The sequence below is a fragment of the Jaculus jaculus genome, chromosome 1 (assembly GCF_020740685.1).
Source record: "Jaculus jaculus isolate mJacJac1 chromosome 1, mJacJac1.mat.Y.cur, whole genome shotgun sequence".
NCBI lineage: Eukaryota > Metazoa > Chordata > Mammalia > Rodentia > Dipodidae > Jaculus > Jaculus jaculus.
The window spans coordinates 302,920,504-302,936,285 of NC_059102.1; the positions used below are offsets into that span (position 1 = coordinate 302,920,504).

General features: G+C 35.4%; 1 protein-coding gene and 1 pseudogene across 5 annotated transcripts in view; one reads left to right on the forward strand and one right to left on the reverse strand.

Annotated features, from left to right (window-relative positions):
* Positions 1–15,782, reverse strand: part of Rabgap1l (RAB GTPase activating protein 1 like) — a 682,536-nt gene that overhangs the window by 356,989 nt on the left and 309,765 nt on the right. The gene's annotated exons all lie outside the window — the stretch shown is intronic.
* On the forward strand, positions 15,115–15,579 carry LOC105944019 (annotated as a pseudogene).

Genomic DNA, 15,782 nt, shown 5'->3' on the forward strand with positions numbered 1-15,782 from the left:
TCCGAGAGTATAGTAATGCAAATGGGAAGGTCTGAAAATCTGACAACATCAAGAAGGAATAAAAGATGTTAGAAATTTTCAGGTCATGGTCAGAAAACACTAAGATTCCTTGCCAGAATATAACACACATAAAATCCAGCTCAATTCCAAATAGAATCCTTGCTCCTCTATGAAAGCTCATGAGCCTGGACTTCACTGTTGTCACTTCTACCAGCATTTTCTTCTCCTATAATTCCCCCCCCCCCCCCAGAATGGTCCATCACAGCATTCTGGGGCTTCTCTGGCCCTTAGCTCCATACTCTGCCACATTCCTCTCACACATCAATTCCAAAGGCCTGCAAGCCATACTATCAGGTTTATTACAGCAATTTCGCTAGTTCCTGGTTCCAATTTTCTGTATTAGGGACACCAAAGGCAACCCTAGACTTAGAAGAAAACAGTTGATAATGCCTTATTTGCATATGAATATAAATTTCATAATTATGTGTTTGTGGTGAAAATATTTAGAGTTACTGTTTTCAAAGTAATATTTCTTAATGGAAAAATACCAAACCATGTGTGGTGGTTTGATTCAGGTGACTAGATTTGGGAATTAATGCCTCCTGGAGGAAATGCATTGATGGGGGAGGACTTATGAGTGTTACAGCCAGTGTCCCCTTGCCAGTGTTTGGCACACTCTCCTGTTGCTATTGTCCACCTTATGTTGGCCAGGTGGTGACGTCCACCCTCTGCTCATGAAATCCTTTTCCATACCATCAATTTCCCTGCCATCATAGAGCTTCCCCTCAAGCCTGTAAGCCAAATAAACCTCTTTTTTTTCCCACATGCTGCTCTTGGTCAGGTGACTTCTACCAGCAGTGCAAATTTGACTGCAATACCATGTATCAACCTAATGTATCAGTATCTGCATTTAAGACTACAGCATTAAAAATTCCTCTATAGGGCTGGAGAGATGGCTTAGCGGTTAAGCGCTCACCTGTGAAGCCTACGGACCCCGGTTCGAGGCTCGGTTCCCCAGGTCCCACGTTAGCCAGATGCACAAGGGGGCGCACGCGTCTGGAGTTCGTTTGCAGAGGCTGGAAGCCCTGGCGTGACCATTCTCTCTCTCTCCCTCTATCTGTCTTTCTCTCTGTCGCTCTCAAATAAATAAATAAAATATTTAAAAAAAAAGGTTTATTTAAAAAATTCCTCTATAAAGTCAAAATAATTACATAAAAGTTGACTTTCCATGAAACCTTACCAAAAAGTAAAAATTCGGGGTTGGAGAAATAGCTTAGCAGTTAAGGTGCTTGCCTGCAAAGCCTAAGAACTCATGTTTGAATCTCCAGGTCCCACATAGCCAGATGCACAGCGACACAGTTGTGCAATTTCACATAAGCACCAGAAGGGGGTGCATATGTCTGGAGTTCATTCACAGTGGCTGAAGGCCTGGAATGCCCATTCTGTCTCTTTTTCTCAAAATAAATAAATAAAAATAAAAGTATATTGTTTCAAACTATGTTTTTATAAGAATCATTAATATTGAAAATGGAATTTAAAAGTGAGTCTCATTAAATTATGAATTATATTGGGGAAAGTGTGACTCTTAAATTTTAAGAATGAAATGATTTTAAGAAATAATCTTGCTTCTTTACATTTTCTCTACAGATTTTGTTTCTTACATTAAAAACATACCATTTACTTTCTGCTTATAAGTATAAAAGATAGCCTATAGACTGTAACATCATAGAACTTTTGATATCAGTAAAATGAGAAACATATCTATTCTAGGTGATATGTAAGTGATAGTGATAGAACAAATGGACGAAGTTACAATAACTGTAAAAATAAGTAAATCAAGATGAGCATGAGTGTTACATTTTGTCCCATTAGTCTATAAGAAAATGGTTTTAGAGATACAGTAACTGGGCTATTTAATATCAGATACCGAAACTAATTCCTTGTTACCATATTGTACTTAAAAAAGATAGAAAGTAAATGCAAAAATGTTTTCTCCATATGACATTCTAAAATTGATGCTATAGTAATTTAAAAAGTGCCAGTTATTTTTGTAAACTTTTCCAATAGATTATTAAATATTCCATCATCAGTAGAGAAAGTGGCTAAATACACAAAAGACTTCCAAATAAAATATTACAAAGTCATTACATCATTAAAAATCACTTGGTAGCATTGAGGAAGTTCACAAAAATTCATGTGAAATTAAAATATATACTATAAACAGAGAATATATGAAATATACATTTTGGTTGGAGAATTATTACCCTAATTTACCATGAGAAATCAAGAGCTGTGCCTATGATTTGGAAAAAGTAGAAATCTGCATCCTTTTTTGAAGCCTGTGGCTTTTTAATTATGGTCTTCTATGTTTTCATTCTCAATAAGCAATATTTTATTGACAGGAGAAGAAAACCTTACTATTTCACCCCCCTCATAGCTTCTATTAGAAATATAAAAACAAACTCAACATGAACATTTTCTCCAATACTTAAATTATTATTATCCAAATGAATTTTGTTAGCCACCTCCTAATAAAAATACAGTGGTTGGGAGCTGGGCATGGTGGCATACGCCTTTAATCCCAGTACTTGGGAGGCAAAGGTAGGAGGATTGCCATGAGTTCAATGCTACCCTGAGACTACATAGTGAATTCCAAATCAGCCTGAGCTAGTGTGAAACTCTACCTTGAAAAAAAAAAAAAAAAAAAAAAAAAGAAAGAAAAAATAGAGTGGTTGGAAAGAATGTGGGATAAAAGGGAAGCCTTGAACACTATTAGTGGGAATGGAAATTAGTAAGACTATTGTTTAAAATACTACAGAAATTTCCTTTAAAAATAGGATTTGGTCATCCCAATATTGAGTATGTAACAAAAAGGGGGGAAAAAAGATAGGATGTTAAAGAAACATTTGGACTTCAATGCTCACTTGGAGCTCTACTGACAATAGCTATGAAAAGAAAACAAGCTAAGTGCCAACAACTAATGAACAAAGAAAATATACCATCTACAAGAGTAGTTTTCAATCTCTGAAAGACAGTATCTTATTATTTGTGACAAACTAGATAGAACTGAAGGCAACTGTCAAGTGAAATAAGCCAGGCACCAAAAGGACAAGCTCTAAGTGGCCTCCCTTACTCATATAGAATATAAACAAATTGATCTTATACAAGTGTAGAGTAAAAATCTGATTACCAAGGGCTGAGAGTATGGAGGAAGAGGGGACAGGGAAAGGTTGCAACAGGTACAAAGTTACAGTTATGTGGGAGAAAGAAGTTCTTGTATTTTTTGCACAGTGGTCTAACTACAGATGATGGCAAGTGTTTCCATATATATAATATATATTAAACCAAAATAAAGGACTTAGAATTTTTTACCACAAAAGTGACAAGTAGATATGTTTATCCTGAAGTGAACATTACTCAATGCATATATGATTCAAAATATCACATGATATATCATAAATATGTATAATCTTTATAAACCATTTAAAAATTAAAATGCTAAAAAATAAAGCTGGCAACTTTTCGGTTGGAACATCTCTTCCGGTTTTCAGTTGCCTGTATTATGTAAATGGATCAATTATGTAAAGTATTATGTAAATGCTTTATTTCTGAAAAAAGAAAAACCCAGCTAAGCCAAGAATGCACTTGGGAGGCTGATACTGGAGGATCACAGGAGCCTAAGAGTTCAAGACCAGCCTGGGAAACAAAGCAAGAACCCATCTCAAAATAAAAATTGAAACCAGTAAAAATGCTATTTGCCTTAATACCTGATAGCTAAGTTTTTACACAAAGATACAGATAAACTTGGCATTACTCTACTTCTGCTGTCAATATAGAGAATAAAAAGTGGCATAATCAGATAAAGACACTGCATAATGGAAATTATAAATTTTTCCTTAAGAAGCAGGAAGGATATGAGTCTGTTGATGGTTTATAGTCTTCTTCTGAGGACTGGCCATAGAAGACTAGAGAGACACAGACAAGACTCAGTTTCCTTAAGACTTTTTACCATAACTACAAGTGAGTGGCAAGATGGGTATTTCTTAGAAAGAAGGGCTCTTAGAAGCAATAAATGTATGCCACCAATCTCCACAAGTTCCTCCAGGTAAGGCCTGTCTTCTGAGAGAAAAGCATGTCACTTAACATTCAGCCCAGGTTAAAGAAGAGTGATCACTAGAACTAATACAGCTCTCTATTCTCAAATTTTGTTAAGCTACTTTGTACTTGATTCAACCTCTTAATATGAACTGTCATAGCAACTCATACAACTGCCACCCACATGTAAGTTTAGTCTATTTTTAATTGAAACTTCATCTAAGTCATAGAAAAACTGGCAGAATACAAAAGTTCAGCTGAAAAGACATTTATGAAACTATCTTTAGTTTGGTGAGTGGATAGCATATCACTACTTTAAAAAAACAATAAACGAGACTGCTGGCTTCTTAAGTGAAACAAAAACTTCAGAAACAGCAATATATACCTATGACATACATACATATATATATATATATATATTTTAAAATCTCAGGCTTTTAAAACAATTTTTACCCTATATTTCCAAAAACAATTGTTTGAAAGGTAAAATAAACCTTCAATAGCTAAAGATAACCTTTATAGTAATTTAATATAAAAGTAATCTAGGAGGTCTAGGATGAAATCATATTAAACTGTCACACAGACTGTCTTTTTGTGAAAATAAATAATAATATTTCTCTAATATTGCTAAGTGTTGTAAAATTTCCTAAGTTACAATAAATATTATAACATTATTTTAATTTTAATTTATTTTTTTTCAGGCAGACAGTGGGAGAGACAGAAAGAATGGGCACATCAGGGCCTCTAGCCACTGCAGACTCCAAACTCCAGATGCATGCACTATTTTGTGCATCTGGCTTTATATGAGTACTGGGGAATCAATCTTGGGTCAGGCTTTGCAGGCAAGCACCTAAACTACTGAGTTATCTCTCCAGCCCTTACTGTAACATGATATACATCCTATTTCAAAGATGGATTTTTCCCTCTAATCACTGATGCAGGCAATTAACCCAAAGCAACCATTACTTTAATCTAAAAGTTACTCTTTATTAATTCTATTGCTTCTTCTTTTGATAAAAACCAATTTTTTAAAAATGTAAAAAGTATAATTCATCCTACAGGAAAGAAAAGGCTTACTTTTTTTCCTAATTCATTTACCAATCTATCACCAATGTGTCCTCTGTCTTACAGTCTTTTGCACACACATACACATGCACACACACACAGAGTTGCAGAAAGTTGAAATTATTTTTGCTTCAGAATTTTTTATTCTAAAACTCGTCCTTTAAGAAAAAGATGTTATATAATTAAAAGGGGCCAAACCTCAAATATCCAGAGTGCCCCCAACCCTGTTACTATTCATTGTGAACACATTCTCCAAGTACAGACCTCATCAATAATTACTATACCGATGAAAGGATATTTGCAAAGGGAAAAAAAGTATTAGGGTAAAAGCCTGAGGTAATGTAAGACTAAGACTTTTTTTTATAGAAAACATACTTACATATCACTTTATAATTTATGAATTCCATCGGAATTATGCAATAGCATGTATCTAATTAATATTTACAAACTGACTACTATGTGCAGGTACTGTTCTAGGGAACTAGAAAGGTTTGTTTTTCTAAGAAGTATTTTTACAAGGCTCATCACTATGATATCAACAACATGCCACTAAGAAGCAATTCTGGAAGATGGAAGCCTATAATCACAGCATTATACATAACCATAATGAATTTTTTCCTTGGTAATTACTGCTTAATCTACATGCTTTATAAAATGAATCATTTTCCCTAAATACAATTTTTAGGAAAAGAAAGTTGACTAAGTTGGGAAATGGAGAAGTGTAAATTTATAAACATAAACAATCCAAGATTTTCCCACTGATCTAGATATTTCACTTGTTCAGAAAGGATTCTAACACCTAATAAATACTGACTACATCTTCCAATGACCTCTAGTAGTAACTATCCAGGCTGAAGACAAACTTTTGCTGGCAAACCAGTCACCACCTAATTGGACATCTCTGCATGCTGGCTACCATGCAGCTCCTGCAGTTTAAACCACAAGCAGTCATTGCTTATTTAGCACCTTCTCTGTGCAGAGCATGCAGCTCCAGAGATCCTCATACACTAGACTTGCAGTTTCTGGATCACCCTGATACTGTGATATTAAGAAGAAACCTAGTAATTGGAACTGTCTTTCAGTAAACTTACACTTGGTTTATTTTAATTTTGACATATGTAATGGAAGAAAGAGGTAGTAATACTTTTCATGAGAATAAATGCAAATATTAATTTTGAAAATTAAAGGTTTATTGAACTATAATGAGCCTAACTGTAAGAGTTGTGGGATTTTTAGAGTAAATGCTGAGTGTTCTCAGCAGGATAGTGGCACTTGAAAGTATTAGCAAATAAAAAGGAAGTGACATCTATGCATAATTTCATTCAAGAAAGCAATCACACAAGGTTCAATATCTAGAATCACATAAACACCATTAAAACCCCAAAATATAATCTGGTGAAATACTTAAAAACTGGAATATCCTAGAAATAAGGAATTAAATTAAGATATTTAAAACCTTTCAAATAAATATATATATATATATCTCCTTTCTCCTCTCTCTCTCAATCTCTCTCTCTCTCTCTCTCTCAGAGAGAGAGAGAGAGAGAGAGAGATTGAGAGAGAAAGAGATTTATCTTAATTCACACAGAGAAAGAGAGAGAGTGAGTGAGAGACTATCAGAAATGATATAACTGAATTCTATAGATGGAAGGAAACCCACTTCCATGCATTTATTTCTTTATAAATTTTGATCTACTTCCTTGGGGAATGCCCAAAACATCTGCAGATCTTTCTTCAATTTCTTAGATTTGCTAGAGAAAACTTCTAATCTCTTACCTCAACGATGCTGGCATATTAATAGGAGGGGCACTGTAGCCCTGTGTGTAATGAGTATGATCATAGTTTGGAAGCCAGTTGTTTCTCAAGTAGACATTAAAATCAGTTCTCCTTGGCTGGAGAGATGGCTTAGCAGTTAAGCGCTTGCCTGTGAAGCCTAAGGACCCCGGTTCAAGGCTCGGTTCCCCAGGTCCCACGATAGCCAGATGCACAAGGGGGCGCACACGTCTGGAGTTTGTTTGCAGAGGCTGGAAGTCCTGGTGCGCCCATTCTCTCTCTCTCCCTCTATCTGTCTTTCTGTCTGTGTCTGTCGCTCTCAAATAAATAAATAAAAAATTTAAAAAAAAAATCGGTTCTCCTATTGAAACTCCATTTTAACTCTTATTTCTAGAATGTACTACTGTTTCAAATTTCTGAGTTATTAGATGATCACATATGAACCTGGCCTTTTTCACTGCAAATTTACAACTGAGCATTCTCCTCTGCCTTTTGTGAATGAGTATTTGGAAGTACAATGCTTTCCATTTGGAAGTGCTTTTGGAAATGATCTGTGGAGTTTAATCTTCTGTGTGTAACCACAAGTCATATTATTTTTGGCTTTATTTTAAGAATGAATATAAAGTTAACAAAGCAAGAAGTCTAATTTCTCAGTCTAGGGTGTTATCTGTCCTCTTCCAAACCTAGCTTTCTATAAATGTCTTCTAATATATCAAAGTACAAGCTGTACACAAGTGAAAAATGCAAATAATCTGATTACTGTACTACTAAATAAAACCCAATAAACTCATATGGCAGATATTTTACCATAATTTAAAATGAACAGATGTTGTATCATAATTTAGATTTGTGACTAAGTTATATACTAAATTCCATATAACCAATCAAAATATTTTTCATTTCTTACTATGATTGGATCAAATTAATTTGATCAGCATATAACATAGTTATTTCTCTAGGTAACATGAGTTTTAGCTGCTTTCATAACTCACTGGGGTTATATTTCAGATTACCTGGACCACTTAAGATCTTTAATAGAAAATTTTAATCATCAACTCATTTTGTTAAGATTAAATCACTTTTTAAATCAGATGCCTAAAGCATAAGAAAGCCCAGATAACTAATGTGCCATTTAAATTTTGAACACACAATTTATTTCATCATACTAATTTATATTATAATATATTTACCAGAGTTTTGAATAATGAATCCTTTTTAAAAATAGAATCAAATATAAAGCAGAATTGCTGTGTGTTCTTTCCATGGCAGGCAGGAAGTGATTAGCAAGAAAGCCAAAACTAATTTTAGTTTAAATGTATATGATAATATTAAATTAGTCCTTAACATAATAAGTAAATCTGCATCAGTTGCTATGGAAATACATCACTCACTGAACAAGAAATTCCTCAAGTTCTGTCACTAAGTAGCTGCTGGCCTGAGGTTTTCATTTTGAGGATAAAATGAAAAATATATCAATTTCCAGTTTATAAATACCTAATCAATACTTCAATTTGCTTTGCAATCCATAGCAAGATTTTGCTCTGAGTCTTGAGAACTAACGCCTTTTCCTTGGCTTTCATTTCCTCATCCCTTTAATAAATGAAAGAATTCTTGATAAAAACCATTTCAGCAGGTCTCACCTCAGGCAGATTGGCTCCAACTATAAATAGTAAAATCTGCCATCTGCCTTTCTATTCTCGAGCTGAATGCAGTGTTGGCATTGTGTTCACACTTCACTGGTGCCAGGCCTGATGCTGTATAGCCAGTAGCAGAAGAAAATAATAGTGCAAGACAGAGATAATGAGGTGACGAACAGAAATGGTACTACTATAATTAACTGCTATTCTGATATTCACCACAATAAGGTATACACAATGGTGCCGACAGCTTAAAGCCACTTCAATGGGCTTGAAATCAAAATGCTATTAAAACCCAGCTACTTTACATCACTGAAGATTAATTAACATGTATGGAACCTAAGCACAGTTGGCAATATATGTTGGTCATGTCAAAAAGGGACTCAATAGGTATTCCATGTATTCTTTATTCTAATGCTACTCAATGAGGCATTTCTTTCCATAAACATGAATATTTTTATATTCTGCTTAACAAAGACATGTTTGCTGTATTACTTCCATAATCAGCAATGCTGAAATGCCCTTTAGTTATACCCACTCTTCCATATTATTTTAGTTCTGCAACACAAAGCAAATTTTAATGCCATACACGGTGCCTGACACACTTCTTAGGCTCTTTCAAACCTTGCCTACTGTTTTGCATTTACATACACCTGACCTACTTTAAGTAGATACTATCAAGGCTGTCACTGTATTTTGGAATGGAAGAGCAATGCATAGAAGGCTACTTACTTAATTGAAATTTTCCTTATTAGTAATTATTGAACCTGCTTATTTGCATAACAGACTGCCAAGAGCAGGAGGCCCTCTTCCTCCTGGAGTGCCTTTCTCAGGGAGCACAATGTAAGCACTGTCTTCTTGAGAGGTACAGATAAAGATCTGGTTAATGCTCAGGCTGAAGGAAAAACAGTACACAGAGAGTTCTACGTGTTATGGTCACTAAGTAGAAACATGTGGAGAGGTATTTAACTGCAAAGTCAGCATCTCAAGTAATCAAAATCTCAGGTCCTGGCATTATTTTTTGTTTTGGTGCCTTTAAAAAAAGTTTTTTAAGGTAAGGTCTCACTCAAGCCAAGGCTGACTGGGAACTCACTTTGTAGTCCCAGGTTTTGTTGTTGTTTGGTAGCTAGTTTCATTTTGTTTTTAACTTAAATACACAACTAGAGTTGGGAAATTAAAAATCTAATAATATCAGATTGCATCCCCACAATATCTGAAAGATGAGAGCAAGTTACACTCCTCTGAGACATTATCTGTATCTGTTTGAGAGAACTTAACCACTGGTAAAACTGCAGGGATTATTCCTGCTGGAAATTATTCCTGTTGGAATAATTCATTCATTACCTTTACATATTAAAAGAACTGTGAATTAACACTTAAGCATAGAACCATAATATAAATGTATAGTATCTAAAAGTTTTAAAACTCAGACTTCAAATCTTTGGGTTCAAATGCTAGATTTGCCATTACTGGGGCTATTTAACCTTACAGTGTTTCCTACGCGAGCACTATGATCACTTGTGGCTGCACACAAATGCCCACCAGCTTTACATGGATAGCTATGGAATGGAACACAGTTTGTTAGGCTTTGCAGAGAAGTACTTTTAACTGTTGAGCCATCTCCCCCAATCCCACATTTTTTAAGTGTTTTGAATACCAGAAGCAATCTTTGGGAAATTATCATTCCTATTATATTTAACAAATTTAGTGAGTACACAAAATTTATTCAACTGATCTAAATGACAAAAACTGCATTAGAAGCTCTCCACTCTCAAAGTTAACTGTGATTACAGGAAATGCCTTATGGGATTATTCTGAGAAAGAAATAAAATAATCATTGATGCATTCAGCACAATGTTGAGCTCATTACTGGTTAATGTTTCTTCTCATTGTTAGTCATTAAATATTATATATAAGGGCTTGAACTTCTCACAGATGACTAGTTAGTTGTCACTCTGAATGTTCACAAAGTATCTTTATGCATATTAGAAAACAGCACCTCACACCAGGACTGGAGTGTGTAAACCCAAGCATAGGTGGACACCTAATGGGGCTTAGCAGCCCCTGACCTTCCCAGTCAAAGCCCTTCTTCAGAGCACTGGCCCTCATTAGAAAACCGGTAGGTGGGTAGACAGAAAGAAATGACTGAACTAAGTAAGTTATAAACAGAGATTAAAATAAAAAAACACTGGATAACAGATAGGAATATTAGGAAATAGATAAAAGAAGGATATTTTCCTAAAGATGAGGTTAATGGTAAAGAGCAAAGAACTTCATAAGCAATACTATTTTATTAGAACAGATTATAAACTAAGACACAAAAGGAAATGAAAGAAGCATCCTGATCTGGAAAAAAAGATCAATGGGTAAAACCTCGAAGAAACATGATAAATCTAGAATGGCAAACACATACACATGCACATATGCACACACACAATATAAATGCTATGGGAAGGTGGCAAATTAGTTCAAAAGGTTAAATCATAAACTTCCTGGCTTGCAGTCTTATAACACCAGTATGCTTCAAATTTAACAAATATTTATGAGTTGATTTTCAAAAAGGCAACATTTATAAATTCATTTACTCAGCACTGGAATGGCTATTCTTGGTGAGAAGCTCAGACCCAATGAAAAAAGACTTGCCTAGGCTCTTCACAGCAAACTCCCATTCCATCTACAAACCGGGGTCTAGTGTCTTGAACAACAAAAACCTGTAAGTCAAGGTCACTAAGGAACACCTGCAGTGTACTCTCATTTCTTTTTTTCTCTGTCATTTACATTTGTCATACAGCCTGAGTTAATATGTATCATCATCCCAGGTCACTACACAATTGGCCCTCAGAAAAAATAAGATAATGCTCCTGGATCTTTCAAGTTTCCCTTGGTTGATTCTTTATCTTCTCATCCTAATCTCTCTCAATCTCCCAAATGCAACTTTTTCCTTCTTCCATAACTCACTCTTCAGCTCACCTCTGATAATTACAGAACAATATCCAACCAACTTCTTTTTTAAATTGTACATAAAATTTCCATAAATCTTGTCCCAATCTTCAAATACTTCTCTATGGAAAATTTTACTTTTATTAATGATTTAGAAGTTAGCAGCTGACTTATTCATTGTCCTCTAAGGTGACCTTAACAGCCATTTGGCCACTAACACTTGTTGAGCTTCAGTGATCTCATTTCTACCCATCACACCACTTACCATCACTACCATCCTGATCACTATGAACAGATTGATAACCCAGATTATGAACACTAACTGGTGTCTGTCTTCTTCTGATTCCTTGTTCTAAGTAAAAATACATTATAATTTCTCTTTAATTCATCAGAACCTTTGGTTTTCTTGAACCTTTCTACCTAGCTTCTTGTAACCATTTCAAATATATCAAGAGCGTTATGTGTACTTATGTTTTCAACCTTGGATATTTTCTGGCTTATCTTTTTTATTGTCTTAATATGCTTTATGCTCATTTCAGGATGCTAAGTACTACTAAAAAGTCTCTAATCCATGCTTCTGCTGAGAATTCCATGCAATCTTTTCTTCTGACCTCACAATCAAGTTCACATTTCTCAAAGTCTTTTTTTTTTTTTTTTAAAGCAGGAACTCACTTTATTGTAACAGGCAGGTGCTTATATAGCTTTAAGAACGAGGGTGGGGATTTTAGGATGGGGTGAGATGTAAGGGCCAATAGCATACTGTGACTTTTGAGATGATTGGTTCTAAGTGTATGTGAGAGAACTCCAACTTCCTACGCAAAAGTAGCAGGCCTGAGGCCATTTGGCACCCTTCTGAGTCATAGCTGGCCAGAGACAGGTCACCAAACTTCTCAAAGTCTTTTAAATATACTTTATTTCATTTATTTATTTGAGAGAGAAAGAAAGAGACAGAGAGAGAGGCAGAGAATGGGCATGTCACAGCCTCCAACCACTGCAAATGAACCCGACACATGCACCACCTTGTGCATCTGGCTTACGTGGGTCCTGGAGAATTGAACTGGCAAATGCCTTAGCCACAAAGCCATCTCTCCATCCCTCAAATGGTCTTTTACAAACAGTCATTTAAAATCTTTCCTGTGCTGGGCATGGTGGCTCACGCCTTTAATCCCAGCACTCGGGAGGCAGAGGTAGGAGGATTGCTGTGAGTTCAAGGCCACCCTGAGAATACAGAGTGAATTCCAGGTCAGCCTGGGCTAGAGTGAAACCCTACCTCAAAAAACAAAAGCAACAACAAAAACATCTTTCCTTTTCTACAAATGTATTCCTATGTATTCTTAGGTGACTTCTCCTTTACTAAAAGCTAGAATTTTCTCTTTTTATTAATTTGTTATGTATCTTATAATTTCAAGGGTATATATCTCATAAATATGTATACATATGAGAATACTAGTACACACACACACATACACACACACACACACACACACATATATATATAGCTATAAATGAATTTATATTAAGCAGAGGTAAATACAAAAGTATATTCTGATAGAGTATAGGTATGTTCTCAACAAAGCTCAGAGAACACCTAATTGCAGCTCAAAGGTGAGGGAAATGTCTGACTAAAGTCTTGTCATCAAGTGTAGGATTTGAAGCCTCTAATTTCTTGAGTAGACATGGATATAAATGCAGAGAAGGATGCCACTGAATTTGAGCTTCCTTTTTCAAAAGGAAAGAAGAAAGAAACACGTGGTTTAAAAAAATCCTGTGACATACCTAACTAAAAAAATAAAAATCTCAGGATAGCAGCAATCAGGGCTTCTTAGAGTTAGGTCAGGACAAAATGGAATCACCAAGGACAACAGGAGGGCAACAGAGACACAAAGAAGTTGGTCATCCACATTCCTCAAGGAAACACCCAGCCCTCATCCCTTCCTTGCCTAACAATGCCCCAGGTCTAGGTTTCTTGCCCCCTTATTTCTCAGGACACCAGGTTACTGTTCTGGTGTCACACCCTGGCTATCTTAGATCTCTACTAAAGAAACCTTTTCTTTACTTCCCCCTTCCTCACATTCCCCGAGCCGAAGAGCTCTATAAAGCCCACTATCTGTAATCCCAAATTGACTGTTCCGTTCTTGAGAATCAGTCCCAGCAGCTTGTGTTTTTCCTGAATAGAAGCTTCTATCTTTGCCTCAGAGTGGTCTCTGTGGTCTTGGTAACTCCTGAACCTTAAACTTAGAACTGACACAAGACAGTAGTCTGAATGTTTCTGTCCTTCAAAATTCTTATGCTGAGGCCCAATCTCCAATGTAATAATACTGGAAGTGAAGCCTTTGACAAGTGATTAGATTGTCAGGATTTATGAAAGCAACCCCAAGCAATACTTGTTTCCTCACTATGTGATGACAAAGCAGAAGGTGCCATATATGAACCAAGAAGCAAGCATCACCAGATAGAAAGTCTACAGGTACACTGATCTCAAATTTTCAGGCCACCATAAGTGGGAATAAATATCCATTATGGATAAAGGAAATATGATACAAATATATAAAGGATAGTATACATCCTTAAAATAATGGAAACCATATGAAATAAGATAAATAAAGACAAATGCAACATGCTCTTATAAATATGTGGGATAATCAAATACAGGTAGATAATAGAATGCTTATTGGCTAAAGGACAAAAAATTTGGTAGGTAAGTTCTAAGATGCTAATTAAGAAGAAGCTTTATTATATAACATGATGACCATAATAAGTAAGGAACTGCTGTGTCCCTGAAATTGATAAGAGAATAAAACTTTTAAAATATCTAAAAAATATGTACCATACTATTACTTATCTCACTAATTTTTAAACTGGAAAACTCTAATTTTAGATGCCATGATAACATGTAAGAGTCTTCGTAACATTTTTAAAAAACTGCAAGCATTTTTAATTTGCAGGTTTTGATTTCTAGTTGGAAATATGAAAAATAAAATCTATGAAAACAAAAACTCTAAGGGTATAAAAGAGGTTTTGTGGAGAACTGCTGTAATAGACACATAAATTAGATTTGCCAGGCCCAGACTGCAAATTTGGATGCAATCAAAAACCTGTCAGGAAGAATTGTGATTAAAGAGTGTGGTGTGATTGGAAATGCCTTGTGAAAACAAAGAAGGGAAGTCATCCTGATGTAGAAACTTACATTAGGAGATTATATATACTAGAAAAAGCAAAAGCTTGTGGAGAAGGCAGGGAGCAAGGACAGGAAGGCAAGAACAGCCACAGAAACTTTGGACCTCCTAGAACTGTAGTATATTCAAGCACAGGATTTGGATACTTCTGGTTTACTTAACTAATAATGATTAATGCAGTACAATGTTTAAACAAGTGAGAATATCTGATTAATTATAAAAATCATAAAATTATCTGAACAACTTATGGCAAATATTTCAAAATTCCCCCACAATTGTTGTTAAAAAAAAATAATAACCCTTTTAAGATGAAGCATATTGACGAGGGGCGGGTGGGGAAGGATCACCAGCAAGATCAGGAAGGGAGGCTCACATGCTTGCCCACACCCTGGCCCCCAGCATGCCCACCCAGTCATCAGAGTACAGCCATGAAAAAGAAGATCCTCATCTACAACAACCACAGGAAGCCACAGTGTCAAGTTCCACTAGACCTACAGTGAAAATATGCAACAGCAAATCATCAAGGAGACTTTCCATCTGGTACCTAAGAGAGATGAGAATGTAACTTCCTAGAAGGAAGGTTATTAATTGAAGGTTCTGACAGCAAACTGACTTATTCATACTATGCAACTTGGCATTTTAGATCAAATTCAAGTGTTTGTGGAAACATTAGACAAATGTTTTGAAAATGTCTGTGAACTGGATTTAATATTCCATGTAGACAACATTCTTGCAGAAATGGTGATGAGGGAAATGGTCTTGGAGACCAACATGAGTGGGACTGTTACACAGACTGATGCACAGAATAAACTGGAGAAATCTGAGGCTGGCTTAGCTGGAGTTCCAGAGCCAATACCGTATTGGCTATAAAGAATATGCAAACTTTGTGTTAATCAATGTTTTACTTCTTTTCATAGTTTTACCATCAAGTTGTGCATATATAGACTATCATTCAATTTTATCTGTTTATAAGCTTTAAGTAAATAAAATAATTCTGAGTATAAAAAAGAATATGAATCTTCTGAGATCCCAGAAATATTAACATTGTTGTTATCAGTACAAAAGTGTCAAACCTATGCTGTTTTAAATAAAATAT